This window comes from Salmo salar, chromosome 01 (assembly GCF_965601325.2).
Source record: "Salmo salar chromosome 01, fSalSal1, whole genome shotgun sequence".
In the NCBI taxonomy this organism is placed as follows: Eukaryota; Metazoa; Chordata; class Actinopteri; order Salmoniformes; family Salmonidae; genus Salmo; species Salmo salar.
Window position 1 is genome coordinate 100,647,501 of NC_138291.1, and position 18,215 is coordinate 100,665,715.

Consider the following 18,215-nt stretch of genomic DNA (forward strand, 5'->3'; position numbering starts at 1 on the left):
GAGAGAGAGAGAGGACAGAGAGAGAGGACTGACAGAGAGAGAGAGAGAGAGAGAGAGAGAGAGGACTGAGAGAGAGAGAGAGAGAGGACTGACAGAGAGAGAGAGAGAGAGGACTGACAGAGAGAGAGAGAGAGAGGACTGACAGAGAGAGAGAGAGAGGACTGACAGAGAGAGAGGGCATATTGGAAGAAAGTTGTTACTAGTCCAAAGTTAAAACAGAAGTAGGCTAAACTAGGGCTACCCAGTGGCGCAGCGGTCTAAGGCACTGCATCGCATTGCTAGAGGCGTCACTACACACCCGGGTTTGATCCCGGGATGTATCACAACCGGCCATGATCGGGAGTCCCATTGGTCGGCGCACAATTTGCCCAGTGACGTCCGGGTTAGAGGAGGACTTTACTTGGCTCATTGAGCTCTAGCAACTCCTTGTGGCGGGCCGGGCGCCTGCAGGCTGACCTCGGTCGTCAGGTGAACAGTGTTTCTTCCGACGCATTGGTGTGGCTGGCCTCTTGGTTGAGCGGGTGTTAAGAAGCGCGGTTTAGCGGGTCACGTTTCGGAGGATGCATGACTCGACCTTCACCTCCCGAGCCAGTTGGGGAGTTGCAGCGATGAGACAAGATCAAAATTGGGGAGAAAAAGGGGGTAAAATAAAAAAGATAAACAAATTAATAAAGTAGGCTAAACTAAAAGGTGGCAGTGGAATGTGGATCTCCCTTTGTCTACCGATCGTTCAGAGCGCTGTTGATGTCTGACTGCTGACATTTTCATGTGATTCTACATGTAAAAATCACATCCAGCATGGCACATGTGTTGTTGCCTATCCTCACCACCTGAGGGCGGCCCGTCATGAAGTCCAGGATCCAGTTGCAGAGGGAGGTGTTTAGTCCCAGGGTCCTGAGCTTAGTGATGAGCTAGGAGGAAAGGGATCGTCAGCGCCTGGGAAACAGTGGGTTAACTGCCTTGCTCAGGGGCAGAACGACAGATTTTTACCTTGTCAGCTCGGAAGGCACTATGCTGTTGAACGCTGAGCTGTAGTCTTTGAACAGCATTCTCACGTAGGTGTTCCTTTTGTCCAGGTGGGAAAGGGCAGTGTGGAGTGCAATAGACATTACGTCATCTGTAGATCTGTTAGGGCAGTATGCAAGTTGGAGTGGGTTTCAAAGCCTTTCATGGCTACAGATGTGAGTGTTACGGGGCGATAGTCATTTAGACAGGTTACCTTCGCGTTCTTGTGCACAGGGACTATGTTGGTCTGCTTGAAACATGTAGATATTACAGACTGGGTGAGGGAGAAGTTGAAAATGTCAATGAAGACACTTGCCAGCTGGTCAATGCATGCTCTGGGTAAACGATGTGAAGGCCTTCCAAAGTACAACTCAGCCATCACTGAACACTGATAGTCTATCTCTTAAGGGTCATGTGGTTTAGAGTTCAGTCAGCCGGTGTGCAAACATTGCCCCAGCTAACACAGAGCTACGTGGCAGAACACTCACAAGCTGCACAATCATGTATTAAAAGGGTAGTACTATGCAACTTTCGAAACAAATTAAAATGCGTGTGCTCATTCCAGAAGATGTGGGTGAAACGTGTGGAGAATTTCAGAAATGCTTGTTAATACTAGTCTATTCAAATCAATGAAATAACAGAATAATTATTTCATAATCTAGAAACCTTCTCGTCTCAGCTTTTTTCTTGACATGGATTGCAATGTAATAATTTGACACCAATGTGAGTTATGCATTCTTTGAACATAGGCCTACACAAGTATAAACTCTGTGTTACTGTACTACACAGAAGCCTATTGACGCACAGCAACACCGCCGTAGAGGATAGTCTGTTTCTCTGCAGCTGACAACAGCCGATCTGTGTCAGCCAAGCTGCTCTATGTCCTGCGTCTCTACTAAACCCAACCTGTTTATTAAACCAAAAGTGACCCTTACAACAGTCTCAGACAACCCCACTCTGAAATCAGAGGGAGGTTTCTGAGGGACTAAATGCAAAGTGGCTGTGTCATATTCAGAGATGTCTACAGCCTCAAAACATAAAGCAGTTCTAGAGATTCACAGAACAATGCCCATCCATGTACCAAGAACTCTGCACAGCCAAACACATGCAGATCCCAAAACATGCCCAATTAACACATTCCCGAAAGCCTTAACACTCAGTAAAGTCGAAGGGGTGGGAATTGCCAGAGACCTCACCATAACATATCACCAAACGTAGGTGACGATACGATATGTATTAGGATTCTCACGATTCTATATGTATTGCAATTCGATATGTATTGCGATTTGATACTGTGATTTGATGTTCCAAACATATTGCTCAGTATATGTCTGCTGCAGAGGGACAAGAGAGAGCCACGAGAAAATTTGTTATCAGTCATGGAAATAAAATAGCTGAAAACAAAATTGTCTCTACTTAAAAAGAAGATGGAGAACAAGCTATGAAAGAAAAATACTGGAGTTTTGGTGCAGGTACAGCCAACTAGCGCAAAAATATTACAATATTGTCAAAATTATACAGTACAATATCCCGGTATGTAACTGTATCAATTCAATTCACCCCCCCCCCCCCCCCCCCCCATCACTAGTAAAGTCACACTAGTCTTAAATAGAGAGGGTCAGAGAAGCTTTCAGAAGGTACACAACTTCTGGTCCGTGGCTCTGAGCGGTGTGTGTGTGTCAGGAGATGAAAAATGTGAGCAGCTGCAGTCATTAAAAGCAGTAACCTCCAAACAAAGGCCAGATCATATCAGCAGACAGACAAGAGCCTTGATGGGTTGATAGAGGAGGCAGCGGCAACAGACAAATTGGCTGCTTCAGTGGGATAAACCAGAAACCACCAGATCCGGCCAGAGAGGAGCAGAAGAGGAGACCTTACTAACCCAACAGGGACAACTCTCAGAGACGACAAGAAGGAGAGATGGTCCTCACATGAATCAGGAAGACGAAAATAAAGAACCGAGACAGCACACCACTGTTGTTTTTCTGCTCCTCTTTCACTTCCTTTAAAGCTGCAATATGTAACTTTTTGGGCTAACTGACCAAATTCACATAGAAATGTGAGTTAGACAATAGATCTGTCTCCCTCATTGAAAGCAAGTCTAAGAAGCGGTATATCTGTTCTATGCGCGCTGTTTCTATGTTTCCCGTTCTTAGTTTTGTTTGTGTCATACTTTCGGTTTTGTACACCAGCTTCAAAAAACTGAAAACACAATACAATTTTTAGTTATTTAAAAAATACTTCACAGCAGATTAGATACAAGGGACAATGATTTTATATATTTCTTTGGTCACAAATTGAAATTAGGTGAACTATTAGAATTTGCAACCAGGAAATGGCGGTGCAATTTCCGCATACTGCACCTTTAAATCATACAGCCGGAGTTGAATACAGGATTGAATTGTTTCACTATTTCATGCAACACTGAGGTGGTGTCTACACTTGACACTTACATGGGACTTCTGCTATCCTAATACGAAGATCAAATTGAAAAGACGGGTCTAGACGCACAAAAGTCGCTTTATGGTCTGATTGTGTTCAGATCTGGCTGACACATCAGGGGGTAGTCAGGGATGCATCGTGTGCGGATTTCTCCTCAGTCTGAACGCAATCAGGCTACCAAAAGTGCATACAGTGGGTGACGTCATCAGCACTCTTCCCACAACTCTCCAGAGAAGAACTTCTCATTATAATGTTGGAGGAAATTCATTCCTAGCGTGTGAGGAACATGTGTGCTGGCCTCAAATGCTAGCCAGCTAACTAATATTTAGAAATCCAAGAGTTAACCTAACCCATCTGCAATCCCTTTATTAACATTGCCTGCTAGTTTGCGGACTGGCTAATTCCATTTGAATACAGCCCGGGGAATCTGGATACACTGTGGAGACAATAGACACATTTACATGTAGTTGTAGTTGCATGACTCGCTGGGAATTCCATGATCAAAACTCTAAGATCAGAATACTAAAGCAGCATGAACGGTCAAGTCTAGACGGCCTGAGAAACAGTAAACAAAGAGTGGTGAACATCTTGCAACGGTGTCTGTCCATGAAAACCAGTCATCTGAGCCTTGATGTGATTGAGTATGTCTTAGTAATCTTTCTTCCACTGAAGAGTAATTGATGTGTATATACAGTTGAATTCAGAAGTGGAGAGAATGATGTATTTCAGCTTTGATTTCTTTCATCACATTCCCAGTGGGTCAGAAGTTTACATACACTCAATTAGTATTTGGTAGAATTGCCTTTAAATTGTTTAACTTGGGTCAAACGTTTTGGGTAGCCTTCCACAAGCTTCCCACAATAAGTAGGTTGAATATTTGCCCATTCCTCCCGACAGAGCTGGTGTAACTGAGTCAGGTTTGTAGGCATCCTTGCTTGAAAGGTCAGGGCTTTGTGATGGCCACTCCAAGACCTTTACTTTTTTCTCCTTAAGCCATTTTGCCACAACTTCGGAAGTATGCTTGGGGTCATTGTCCATTTGGAAGACCCATTTGCGACCAAGCTTTAACTTCCTGACTGACGTCTTGAGATGTTGCTTCAATATATCCACAGAATTTTACTTCCTCATGATGCCATCTATTTTGTGAAGTGCACCAGTCCCTCCTGCAGCAAAGCACCCCCACAACATGATGCTGCCACCCCCGTGCTTCACGGTTGGGATGATGTTCTTCGGCTTGCAAGCATCCCCCTTTTTCCTGCAAACATAACGATGGTCATTATGGCCAAACAGTTCTATTTTTGTTTCATCAGACCAGAGGACATTTCTCCAAAAAGTACAATCATTGTCCCCATGTGCAGTTGCAAACTGTAGTCTGGCTTTTTTATGTCGGTTTTGGAGCAGTGGCTTCTTCCTTGCTGAGCGGCCTTTCAGGTTATGTCGATATAGGACTTGTTTTACTGTGGATATAGATACTTTTGTACCTGTTTCCTACAGCATCTTAAAAAGGTCCTTTGCTGTTTTTCTGGGATTGATTTGCACTTTACACACCAAAGTACGTTCATCTCTAGGAGACAGAACGCGTCTCCTTCCTGAGCGGTATGATGACTGAGCGGTATGATGGCTGCGTGGTCCCAAGATGTTTATACTTGCGTACTATTGTTTGTACAGATGAACGTGGTACCTTCAGGCGTTTTTAAATTGCTCCCAAGGATGAACCAGACTTGTGGGGGTCTACAATAATTTTTCTGTGGTCTTGGCCGATTTCTTTTGATTTTCCCATGATGTCAAGCAAAGATGCACTGAGTTTGAAGGTAGGCCTTAAAATACATCCACAGGTACACCTCCAATTGACTCAATTGACGTTAAATTAGCCTATCAGAAGCTTTTAAAGCCATGACATCATTTTCTGGAATTTTCCAAGCTGTTTAAAGGCACAGTTAACTTGGTGTATGTAAACTTCTGACTAGAGGTCGACCGATTAACCTGTTATGGCTAGGGGGCAGTATTTTCACGGCCGGATAAAAAACGTACCCGATTTAATCTGATTATTACTCCTGCCCAGAAACTAGAATATGCATATAATTATTAGCTTTGGATAGAAAACACTCCAAAGTTTCTAAAACTGTTTGAATGGTGTCTGTGAGTATAACAGAACTCATTTGGCAGGCCAAAACCTGAGAAGATTCCATGCAGGAAGTGCGCTGTCTGACAATTTCTTGGCCTTCTTGATTATCTCTATCCATTACAGGGGATCTCTGCTGTTACGTGACACTTCCTACGGCTCCCATGGGCTCTCAGAAGGCGGCAAAAAGCTGAATCGTGGCGTTGCAGGCTCTGGCTGAAAAAAAGTAGCGCGTTTGGATAGTGCCTGGTTACAGTACTGAGAGACTCAGGCTCGTGCCCGCGTCGACCCCATGCTTTATTTTCTTTCGTCTTTTTACCTAAACGCAGATTCCCGGTCGGAATATTATCGCTTTTTTACGAGAAAAATGGCATAAAAATTTATTTTAAACAGCGGTTGACATGCTTCGAAGTACGGTAATGGAATATTTAGAAATCTTTTGTCACGAAATGCGCCATGCTCGTGACGCTTATTTACACTTCGGATAGTGTCTTGAACGCACGAACAAAACGCCGTTATTTGGATATAACAATGGATTATTTTGAACCAAACCAACATTTGTTATTTTAGTAGCAGTCCTGGGAGTGCATTCTGACGAAGACAACAAAAGGTAATCAAACTTTTATAATAGTAAATCGGAGTTTGGTCAAGGCTAAACTTGGTGGGTGTCTAAATAGCTAGCCGTGATGGCTGGGCTATCTACTGAGAATATTGCAAAATGTGCTTTCACCGAAAAGCTATTTTAAAATCGGACACCTCGATTGCACAAAGGAGTTCTGTATCTATAATTCTTAAAATAATTGTTATGTTTTTTGTGAACGTTTATCGTGAGTAATTTAGTAAATTCACCGGAGGTTTGCGGGGGGTATGCTAGTTCTGAACGTCACATACTAATGTAAAAAGCTGTTTTTTTATATAAATATGAACTTGATTGAACAAAACATGCATGTATTGTATAACACAATGTCCTAGGTGTGTCATCTGATGAAGATCATCAAAGGTTAGTGCTGCATTTAGCTGTGGTTTTGTTTTTTGTGACATTATATGCTAGCTTGAAAAATGGGTGTCTGATTATTTCTGGCTTGGTACTCTGCTGACATAATCTAATGTTTTGCTTTCGCTGTAAAGCCTTTTTGAAATCGGACAGTGTGGTTAGATAAAGGAGAGTCTTGTCTTTAAAATGCTGTGAAATAGTCATATGTTTGAAAAATTGAAGTTTTTGTATTTTTGAGGAATTTGTAATTCGCGCCAGGCCTATCATTGGATATTGGAGCAGGTGTTCCGCTAGCGGAACGTCTAGATGTAAGAGGTTATTAACTAACCTCTGTCACTCCTATTGTTCTATTGACTCCAGTGTGCTAAGGTGCTGCACTCAACACCCTTTATACCCAATTAACACTCAAGGTGTGAAGACAACTGGTGGTCCAACGATGATGATGATGTGTGTAGCGACTGGGCCTATCTGAACACTCTGGAGTAGCGTGTGGGGTTTGAGATGGCGTTAGAATTAGAAAACACACTGCCTGTCGGAACAAAAACTGGCGAGTTTGGTGCCGTTCATGTTAACTAAAGTACCAGTCTGATCAACAGCCAGTCATGAAAAGGTCTGTGATTTAACAATGACCTTCAAACATTGTGTTCTCTATGCGTGGTTGGTTTATTTTTGTAATTAAACTTTTAGCCAGGGAGTCATGCTGAGACCATCAATAAACAATTACTTTACATCAATATACACATCAATTACTCTAAATCTACAGTTGAAGTCGGAAGTTTACATACACTTAGGATGGAGTCATTAAAACAAATTATTTAACCACTCCACAAATGTCTTGTTAACAAACTATATTTTTGGCAAGTTGGTTAGGACATCTACTTTGTGCATGACACGTAATCTTTCCAACAATTGTCTACAGACAGACTATTTCACTTATAATTAATTCACTGTATCACAATTCCAGTGGGTCAGAATGAGGTCGACCAATTATGATTTTTTTAACGCCGATACCGATTTATTGGAGGACCAAAAAAAGCCGATACCGATTAATCGGATGATTTAACAAATAATAATTTGTATTTTTTATTAATTTATTTATTTGTAATGACAATTACAACAATACTGAACAAACACTTATTTTAACTTAATATAATACATCAATAAAATAAATTTAGCCTCAAATAAACAATGAAACATGTTCGATATGGTTTAAACAAAGTGTTGGAGAAGAAATTAAAAGTGCAATATGTGCCATGTAAAAAAGCTAACATTTAAGTTCCTTGCTCAGAACATATGAAAGCTGGTGGTTCCTTTTAACATGAGTCTTCAATATTCCCAGGTAAGAAGTTTTAGGTTGTAGGAATAATAGGACTATTTCTCTCTATTCCATTTGTATTTCATATACCTTTGACTATTGGATGTTCTTATAGGCACTTTAGTATTGCCAGTGTAACAGTATAGCTTCCGTCCCTTTCCTCGCCCCTACCTGGGCTCAAACCAGGAACACATCGACAACAGCCACCCTTGAAGTATTGTTACCCATCGCTCCACAAAAGCCGCGGCCCTTGCAGAGTAAAGGGAACAACTACTTCAAGGTCTCAGAGCGAGTGACGTCACCGATTGAGACGCTATTAGCGCGCACCCCGCTTACTAGCTAGCCATTTCACATCGGTTACACCAGCCTAATCTCGGGAGTTGATAGGCTTGAAGTCATAAACTGCTCAATGCTTGAAGCACAGCGAAGAGCTGCTGGCAAACGCACGAAAATGCTGTTTGAATGAATGCTTACGAGCCTGCTGCTGCCTACCACCGCTCAGACTGCTCTATCAAATATCAAATCCTATACTTAATTATAATATAATAAACACACAGAAATACGAGCCGTAGGTCATTAATATGGTCAAATCCAGAAACTATAATTTCGAAAACAAAATGTTTTTTCTTTCAGTGAAATACGGAACCGTTCCGTATTTTATCTAACGGGTGGCATCCCTAAGTCTACATATTGCTGTTACATTGTACAACCTTCAATGTTATGCCATAATTATGTACAATTCTGGCAATTCATTTCGGTCGTTGTTAGGAATAAATGGTCTTCACACAGTTCGCAACGAGCCAGGCGGCCCAAACTGCTGCATATACCTTGACTGCTTGCACGGAATGCAAGAGATGTGACACAATTTCCCTCGGTAAAAGAAATTCATGTTAGCAGGCAATATTAACTAAATATGCAGGTTTAAAAATATATACTTGTGTATTGATTTTATAGAAAGGCATTGATGTTTATGGTTAGGTTCACATTGGTGCAACGACAGCGATTTTTTCGCGAATGCGCTTGTTAACCATTTCTGTCTCCATAACAGACATGTCAACTTCTTTTTTAAGGACTGCTGCTAATCCTAATGGCCTCCATTAAACAGCCCCAGCTAAAACACAATCCCCTATACAGACCACTACTATAGTTCGGAAGAGGTTTAGGCTAACCTTTAATCATTCTGGGTCAAAGTCCATCATACTGTGATAACATGGAATTGTTGTTAACGTAATAGGGAATGCTTTATATTCACAGACTGGTAGGCCTTAAAGTAACAAGCCTTATAAATCCTTAACACTAATGCATGTGAAGAACATGCAATCTAACAGTATTTACTTCTTGGAAAGCAAAATAACAAGCATATTACCTTGTGAAACATGTTTATGATAGAACTATCGCCTATAGGCAAGGCATGATTAATGTATTAAGAGTTAAAGCACCTATAGCCTCCTACATGTTTCAGAACCATTAGTGTTCCATTCCCTAGTCTCCAGAGTGAGATGGATAATGTCAGTCTGGTACACTTTAACATGTCCCAGAGGACAAGGACAGAATATTCACCAAGATTGAAGCACCGGGCTCTTTCTATTGCACTCCTTGATTAAAATGGCATGTCTTCTTTCACTGTGGAATATGGTTAGTGTGTTGTTGTCAACACAGTGCTGAGCGCAAATAGGGGGGAATTTAAATAACCTTATTATGTGGAGCAGCCAAGATGATCAACCACACATACACCCCTACACACACACTTGTGACAATCTTTCCACCACGTGCCTGCACTGAGAGATAGCCATTACATAGCAGGGTTAGCAGCAGCATTACTAGGGTTATGGGCAGGGCATATTTATAGTCATGAATGCCATGAAAGAGAGAACGTCTCAGACTATTTCAGGCAGCTAAAATAGTTACCCTTCTGACTGCAGCCCTTTACAAGCATGTATACTTGTGCACATTATGGCACAAACATTTTTTTTTAAACTTGCAAACGCACAGGGTAGAAACATTTTTAACAGCATATGGTTCCATGAAAACCAATCATGTACAGTGTGCTCACACACAAACACACTATGGGCCTGAATTCCTGGCAGTAAACTAACGACCGGTTGATCACTTCTGTTTCCCTACTTTTGTCTCAGGCCTGCTTATCTGTGGCACATTTGTCAGCAAACAGCATCTGTTTGACAAAACAGGAACACTGCCCCTCCTCACCCTAATCTCACACATGCACTTGCCTGCGTAACAAGACAACTACAGTAGGCAACACATTTCAATCAAAATCATCATCCTCTGTTTTGTAAAAGGAGAAAAGGGGAGACATGATCACACAGACACGAGAGGGGATACTATTATTGTACGTTATCACACCAACTGCCACACCTATGGAGAAGAAAAAATGTTGAATTGGCCACAAACAGTCAGACAATCTTGTGATAATCCATTACCTCATGGATTTAGTGTAGCAGTCATTCTCAGAAAACGGTCAACAAAATAATCTCAAGAATCAAATTTTACAAAATGCCCTCTTGAATCTCTGAGATTAGGATATGTACTTATCCATTTCATAATTATGTTTTGCGGTCAGATATTACGCATTTAAAAAGCGCACCCCGCTAACTAGCTAGCCATTTCACATCGGTTACACCAGCCTAATCTCGGGAGTTGATAGGATTGAAGTCATAAACAGCGCAATGCTTGAAGCATTGCGAAGAGCTGCTGGCAAAACTCACGAAAGTGCTGTTTGAATAAATGCTTACGAGCCTGCTGGTGCCTACCACCGCTCAGTCAGACTGCTCTATCAAATATCAAATCATAGACTTAATTATAATATAATAAACACACAGAAATACGAGCCTTAGGTCATTAATATGGTCGAATCCGGAAACTATCATCTCGAAAACAAACGTTTTTCCTTTCAGTGAAATACGGAACCGTTCCCTATTTTATCTAACAGGTGGCATCCCTAAGTCTAAATATTCCTGTTTCATTGCACAACCTTCAATGTTATGTCATAATTACGTAAAATTCTGGCAAATTAGTTTGCAACGAGCCAGGCGGCCCAAACTGTTGCATATACCCAGACTCCGCGTGCAATGAACGCAAGAGCAGTGACACAAATTCACCTGGTTAATATTGCCTGCTAACCTGGATTTCTTTTAGCTAAATATGCAGGTTTAAAAATATATACTTCTGTGTATTGATTTTAAGAAAGGCATTGATGTTTATGGTTAGGTACAGTCGTGCAACGATTGTGCTTTTTTCGCAAATGCGCCTTTGTTAAATCATCCCCCATTTGGCGAAGTCGGCTGTCTTCACAGTTCGCAACGAGCCAGGCGGCCCAAACTGCTGCATATACCCTGACTCTGTTGCAAGAGAAGTGACACATTTTCCCTAGTTATAAGAAATTCATGTTAGCAGCCAATATTACTAAATATGCAGGTTTAAAAATATATACTTGTGTATTGATTTTAAGAAAGACTTATGTTTATGGTTAGGTACACGGAGCAACGACAGGCCTTTTTCGCGAATGCGAACCGCATCGATTATATGCAATGCAGGACAGGCTAGATAAACGAGTAATATCATCAACCATGTGTAGTTAACTAGTGATTATGATTGATTGTTTTTAATAAGATAAGTTTAATGCTAGCTAGCAACTTACTATGGCTTCTTACTGCATTCGCATAACAGGCAGGCTCCTCGTGGAGTGCAATGTAAAGCAGGTGGTTAGAGCGTTGGACTAGTTAACCAACCGTAAGGTTGCAAGATTGAATCCCTGAGCTGACAAGGTAAAAATCTGTCGTTCTGCCCCTGAACAAGGCAGTTAACCCACCATTCCTCAGCCGTCATTGAAAATAAGAATGTGTTCTTAACTGACTTGCCTAGTTAAATAAAGGTGTATAATAAAAAAATACCACGGCCGATCGGTATCCAAACATACCGATTGTTATGAAAACTTGAAATCGGCCCTAATTATTCGGCCATTCCAATTAATCGGCCGACCTCTAATAGAACTGTCACCTTGTGTATTCTACTATTATAACTCTCAACAGCAAGGTGAGACCCAAACTAAGTTCCCAAAAATGTGTGGGTAGCTAAATTTCAGGAACTTTCAATAAAAATGTTTGTTTTTCAGAATTCCTGGTTGGGGGGGGATTACAGATTTCCAGCTTATTTCTTGCCGATTCCGGGATCTCCCCCCAACCGGGATTTCAGGAAAACCAGGGAATTTGTTTAAAGTTCCCGGAATTTTGCAACCCGCAGCCCTAGTGTATGTATGACATATATACATACTTACATATATATTAAAAAAGTTTTTTGTGGGGGGGGGGGGGGAGCAGTTGCCCATCCCTGATCTATGCCAAGGCGCATTGAAGCTGTTCTGGATGCTCGTGGTTGCCCAATGCCCTATTAAAAGGAATAATCCACCCAAAACCACCCATTCCTATAATTTACCATGTTAACCTGTTATGGCGAGGGGGCAGTATTTTCACGGCTGGATAAAAAACGTGCCCGATTTAATCTGGTTACCACTCCTACCCAGTAACTAGAATATGCATATACTTATTACATATGGATAGAAAACACCCTAAATTTTCTAAAACTGTTTGAATGGTGTCTGTGAGTATAACAGAACTCAATTGGCAGGCAAAAACCTGACAAGGTTTCAGGCAGGAAGTGGCCTGTCTGACAAGGTGTCGTTCTTCTTGTCTCTGTTTATTGAAGAGTGAGGATCTTAGCTGTCCCGTGACACTTCCTACGGCTGCCATAGAGTCTCAGAAGGCGGTAAAAAGCTGAATCGTGGCTTTGCAGGCTCTGGCTGAAACAAAGTAGCGTGTTTGGGTAGTGGCTGGTTACAGTACTGTGAGACTCAGGCGCGTGCCCGCGTCGACCGAATGCTTTGTTTTCTTTCCTCTGTTTAGCTAAAAGGAGATTCCCGGTCGGAATATTATCGCTTTTTTACGAGAAAAATTGCATAAAAATGGATTTTAAACAGCGGTTGACATGCTTCGAAGTACGGTAATGGAATATTTCGATTTTTTTGTCACGAATTGCGCCACGCGCGCGACCCTGATTTACCATTTCAGATAGTGTCTGGGACGCACGAACAAAACGCCGCTATTCGGATATAACGATGGATTATTTTGGACCAAACCAACATTTGTTATTGAAGTAGCAGTCCTGGGAGTGCATTCTGACGAAGACAACAAAAGGTAATGAAACTTTTATAATAGTAAAGCTGATATTGGTGAGTGCTAAACTTGCCGGGTGTCTAAATAGCTAGCCCGTGATGCCTGGGCTATGTACTTAGAATATTGCAAAATGTGCTTTCACCAAAAAGCTATTTTAAAATCGGACATATCGAGTGCATAGAGGAGGTCTGTATCTATAATTCTTAAAATAATTGTTATGCTTTTTGTGAACGTTTATCGTGAGTAATTTAGTAAAATGTTAGCGAATTCCCCGGAATACAATGCTCTCTATTGGCAGACTAGCAAACATAGCTACACACAATAATACCAAAGTCAATATCAGCATGTGAAGTAGCTAGTTGACTGTAAAATCGGCTAAACAAATTCAGGGGGCTACAATCTCACCATGTTCAACCTGCAGATCGATGTGCCTCGGAGTGTTGAGTCTGACATTCACAACAGTACCATGCAATGCACCCTGGACTGAAGAGGCGGAACCTCTGTTAAATTACACATATCTTGAGGTAGGAATATCGCTAAAATATAATCAATGGCTCATTCGAGAGAAGACGACCTCCTGTGTTATGATATCAGCCAGTATTTAAATCTGACATGTATGATAGATGTTTTTCTAATCTAGAAGTCACATTCTGATTAACTTCCAGTGTAGTGAGAGCGGCTTTATCGCAATGCTAAGTTACACCAGCTGAATTTCTGCCTGCTTTAATGGAAATTGCTCAGATGCACATGAAATGACACCAGGAATCGATAGAACATTGCTTAGAGATGCACAACCAACGATGTTGGTGTTACCTTTATTTTGGCAGTTACCTGTAGCTACTCCAAAGGCAATTTGACACTAAACCCATGGCATGTCCAGGGATGTGCTGATATGCTCCAATATGTGATGAGGGTCTTCAGAGTTGCTGTGGTGACTTATTCCATCATCAGTGCGCTGTGTCGCTGTCCCATAATGCATTGTCAAAGACCACGCTCCATTTCAACTGACAAGATTGCAACGCGGGACAATCTGCACGTGAGTGCTTGAGGATTTGACTCAACGTCCACCCAGATATATATTGCATTGAGTGCAGGCCAACTCATGGGACATTATAGGTTGAGCGGAAGAAATTAAAGGTTAGCGAGCCATCTTTCGCTTGATCAGCTCTTCGATATCCCCTGGACCACGTGTCACGGGCAATTTCACTCAATGAGGAATCAATAACAGAAATAATTCACTCATCATTTTCACACAATAAATGTAGTTATCACATCGACTATCGCTGTTTGATAGACCGACAACACCGCAAATTGGCTACAAAGTCACAAACATGGTAACCCCCCGCTACTGTCGCCTAAAAAAATTGCCCTACACTTTCTCCTCAAATTAAAAAGCGTTTTTGCATTAACAAATCAACGACTAAGGTTTAAAATACTATTTCAGATTACTTTAAAAATGTTCCATGCTCCAAATTACACAAATGGCATGACACCATTTAATACATGAAATAAGTTCAGGCAGTTAACTGTGTGGTGTCTGACAAATGGTTGAACTCGCAGGCAGACCCGTGTCATGACTCATGGCAATCTAACGTCGAATGAAACGCGAAGTATACATAACACATTCAAGAAACTAGAACGATACATTTTCATCGAATGACTGCATGCGAAAACTAGCCATTTGATATGACCCATTAAAACTTTTAGGAAAGTAGCAAAGCTATCCAAACTGGATAGAGATATCCATCGTCGCTACACATTGTTGCAATTGATATCTAAGTCTGTAAAAGTGTTTAATGCATGCTCAAATCTGAATAAAAACATTGGACGGTCAATTGTATCTTGTTGGCTACTGCTCGGTCACAAAAGAAGTTTGCTACATAGCTACATAGCTCGATAGCTAATGCCACATGGAAGACAAAACGCCCAAAACAACTTCTTAGCGCAAGGTAGCTCTAGTTTAGTATATATTGTGGAGTTGAGAAACTCAGGTAAGCAAAAATTAAAACACAAAGACTAAATAATTGAAACGTTTCCATATAACATTGTTTATGTAGTTTACCATACCATAACGCAAAACTAGAGTTCGGATAACAAATGGGGGAAGTAACGTTGCATGTTGTCCGCTATAGAACTGCCATGCTGGCTGCTCGAGCTATCAGTTACTGCTCTCATTTACTTCGCGCTGCCTTTCACCAGCCATGGAAAACACAAAGCATTCCGTAATATCTCACACCATAAAATGAAATAAAGACATATTTTCAACTACTTACAATCATACACGCGGTTCCAGTAAAATAGCCGTATGGCTGGAATCGTGTGTTCAGGTGTTTGTCTCAGTTTCTCAGTGTCAGAGATCACATCGGCAGCTGCTTCCCCATACACGCAACGCGCAGATATCACGCCGCACAGTAACGCTACCAAACCCCTCTCCGTCGCCAAGGCAACAAACCCACTTCAGCCAATCATAACCCCTCCCTTCCATACCCTGGCAACTGGCCGCAGCGCAGAAGAACAGCGTTGATTTGTGTGCGCGGTCTCCGCTACACAATTTGTATTTATTTTTTTATTCACAGGAGTTCATTATGTAGCCTAACTAGAATATGGCGTATTGTAAACGCAATTAAATAAGATTGATCAAGCGCACAGTAGCATTGTTTTATGTCTCCAAAGAATACAGTTAATTCCAACTGTTAGAATAAATTGCACAACATTTGGTGGTGAAAGTGGGGATAAAGGAAAAGAAAAGGCATCTGCTTTACTTTGGCGGGGTCTCCAGCCAGAGGCATCATGCCCATAGGGGAAACAGGGTCACGTGCCCCTTCAGATTTTTCCTTTTTAAAAATGTTTTTTTTTCTTCTGTAATATGACTAGCCACCTTGCAATTTTATGAAGTTAGCTCAGATAAGTTCCCAACATCATAACTAGCTACCAAGAAGCCTTTTCAGGCTGTCAATCAAGTTAGAGTAGTTAACTATCTTAGCTGACATGCCTGTTGGCCAGGTTTGTAGACTTCAGAAACGCAAGCAAAAACTAAATGTACTGAATAAGACTCACATTCCTTTTAATATTTTACCCAAATTTGAGCAGAGAAAAATATTTTGTTTCTTTAAAAAAAGAAGCAGGAGGATACGGACAGCTGAAGAGGTATGCTTAGATATGCAGATAAATATATATATATTTTTTTTACATAGAATTAAGCATAATGATTATGTCTCTAGGTTGCAGGAAAAAGCTGTTTAAGGTGTTTAAAAAATGCAAAATTCGCCAATTTATGGTCGGAAGACCGAGCCCCCCCTCTGGACAACCCCCCAGCCATCCTCACGTAATTTGTGCCCCCTCAGGTTTTTGGGATGCATGATGCCCCTACGCTTGACTTATTTGCACAGTATTACACAGTCATGTAGACCTACAGTATAATGGCAAGGGGTGCATTATGTGTATTCTTGAGTGGAGCCTATTGCTCATTTGAGAGCCTATGGGCCACAGTGCAACTCTATGGGCTCTCTAAGCATCACTGAGTTTACACCAAACTGTAACTCTCACATCAGAGTGTGATAGCTGACTCACTTTAGACCTCCTCCTCCCGCTCATCTGTACTCCTTCTCTGTCCTCGTCCTCCTGCTCCTCTGTCCTCCTCCTCCCACTCCTCTGTGCTCCTCTCTGTCCCCCTCCTCCTGCTCATCTGTCCTCCTTCTCTGTCCTCCTCCGCCTGCTCCTCTGTCCCCCTCTTCCCACTCCTCTGTCCCCCTCCTCCCACTCCTCTGTCCTCCTTCTCTGTCCTCCTGCTCCTCTGTCCTCCTCCTCCCGTTCCTCTGTCCTCCTCTGTCCTCCTCTGTCCTCCTCCTCCCACTCCTCTGTCCTTCTCTGTCCTCCTCCCCCTGCTCCTCTGTCCTCTTCCTCCCACTCCTCTGTCCTCCTCTGTCCTCCTCCTCCCACTCCTCTGTCCTCCTCTGTCCTCCTCCCGCACCTCTGTCCTCCTTCTCTGTCCTCCTGCTCCTCTGTCCTCCTCCTCCCACTCCTCTGTCCTCCTCTTCTGTCCTCTGTCCTCCTCCTCTGTCCTCCTCCTCCCACTCCTCTATCCTCCTTCTCTGTCCTCCTCCTCCTGCTCCTCTGTCCTCCTCCTCCCACTCCTCTGTCCTCCTTCTCCTCTGTCCTCCTCTGTCCTCCCGCTCCTGTGTTCTCCTCCTCTGTTCTCCCGCTCCTCTAATCTCCTCCTCTGTCCTACCCCTTCTCTGTCCTCCCCTGTCCTCCTTCTCTGTCCTCCTCTGTCCACCTTGTTCCTGTTTTTTTAGAACCTCCCTCAGAGATATAACTCTGAAAAGCTACCAAAGTAGTCTAATTTACTGCTGTAGCCTACACCCCCTTTTTTCTGCCAAAGGTTATGCTTTCAAAATGTTGGGTTCAAGTGATATAATTTCTCTATTACCTTGTAATTAATTACAGACCCTTTTGTTCACTTTGAAATGTCATAGTCTTCCTACACCATTCTTCTGTTTGGAATGTTGTAGTAGACCAAATTTACAATGCTTTTGCATCTTCCTTCTAGTGGAAACAGAAACACACCCTGTTCTGCTTCATGTCCTTCAGTTAGTTCAACTAGACAAACAGGATCTTCTGTGAATGGGTGGTGGTATGCTACAGCCAAGCTGGAGTCAATGAAACCAGAAATTTAGGGTTAAACAGAAGCCAGCCATTAGAGGGTTAAACAGAAATCAGCCATTAGAGGGTTAAACAGAAACCCGCTATTAGAGGGTTAAACAGGAACAAGCCATTAGAAGGTTAAACAGAAACCAGCAATTAGAGGGTTAACCAGAAACCAGCAATTAGCCTGGGGTTAAACATAAACCAGCCATTATAGGGTTAAACAGAAACCAGCCATTAGAGGGTTAAACAGAAACCAGCCATTAGAGGGTTAAACAGAAACCCGCCATTATAGGGTTAAACCGAAACCAGCCATTATAGGGTTAAACAGAAAATAGCCATTAGAGGGTTAAACAGAAATCGGCCATTAGAGGGTTAAACAGGAACAAGCCATTAGAGGGTTAAACAGAAACTAGCAATTAGAGGGTTAAACAGAAACCAGCAATTAGAGGGTTAAACAGAAACCAGCCATTAGAAGGTTAAACAGAAACCAGCCATTAGAGG

The 18,215-nt window shown here is 42.1% G+C and overlaps 1 protein-coding gene across 2 annotated transcripts in view; it reads right to left on the reverse strand.

The window, feature by feature from the left end:
• Positions 1–15,515, reverse strand: part of LOC106611131 (forkhead box protein N2) — a 57,085-nt gene extending 41,570 nt beyond the window's left edge. The window contains exon 1 of one of the 2 annotated variants that reach the window (XM_082978390.1): positions 15,341–15,515. The gene's annotated coding sequence lies outside the window, so the exon portion shown is untranslated. Of the gene's footprint in view, positions 1–13,898; positions 15,300–15,340 lie in introns of those variants that run through there. The other variant, XM_082978393.1, reaches the window with a different exon arrangement.
• Positions 15,516–18,215: the final 2,700 nt, after the last annotated feature.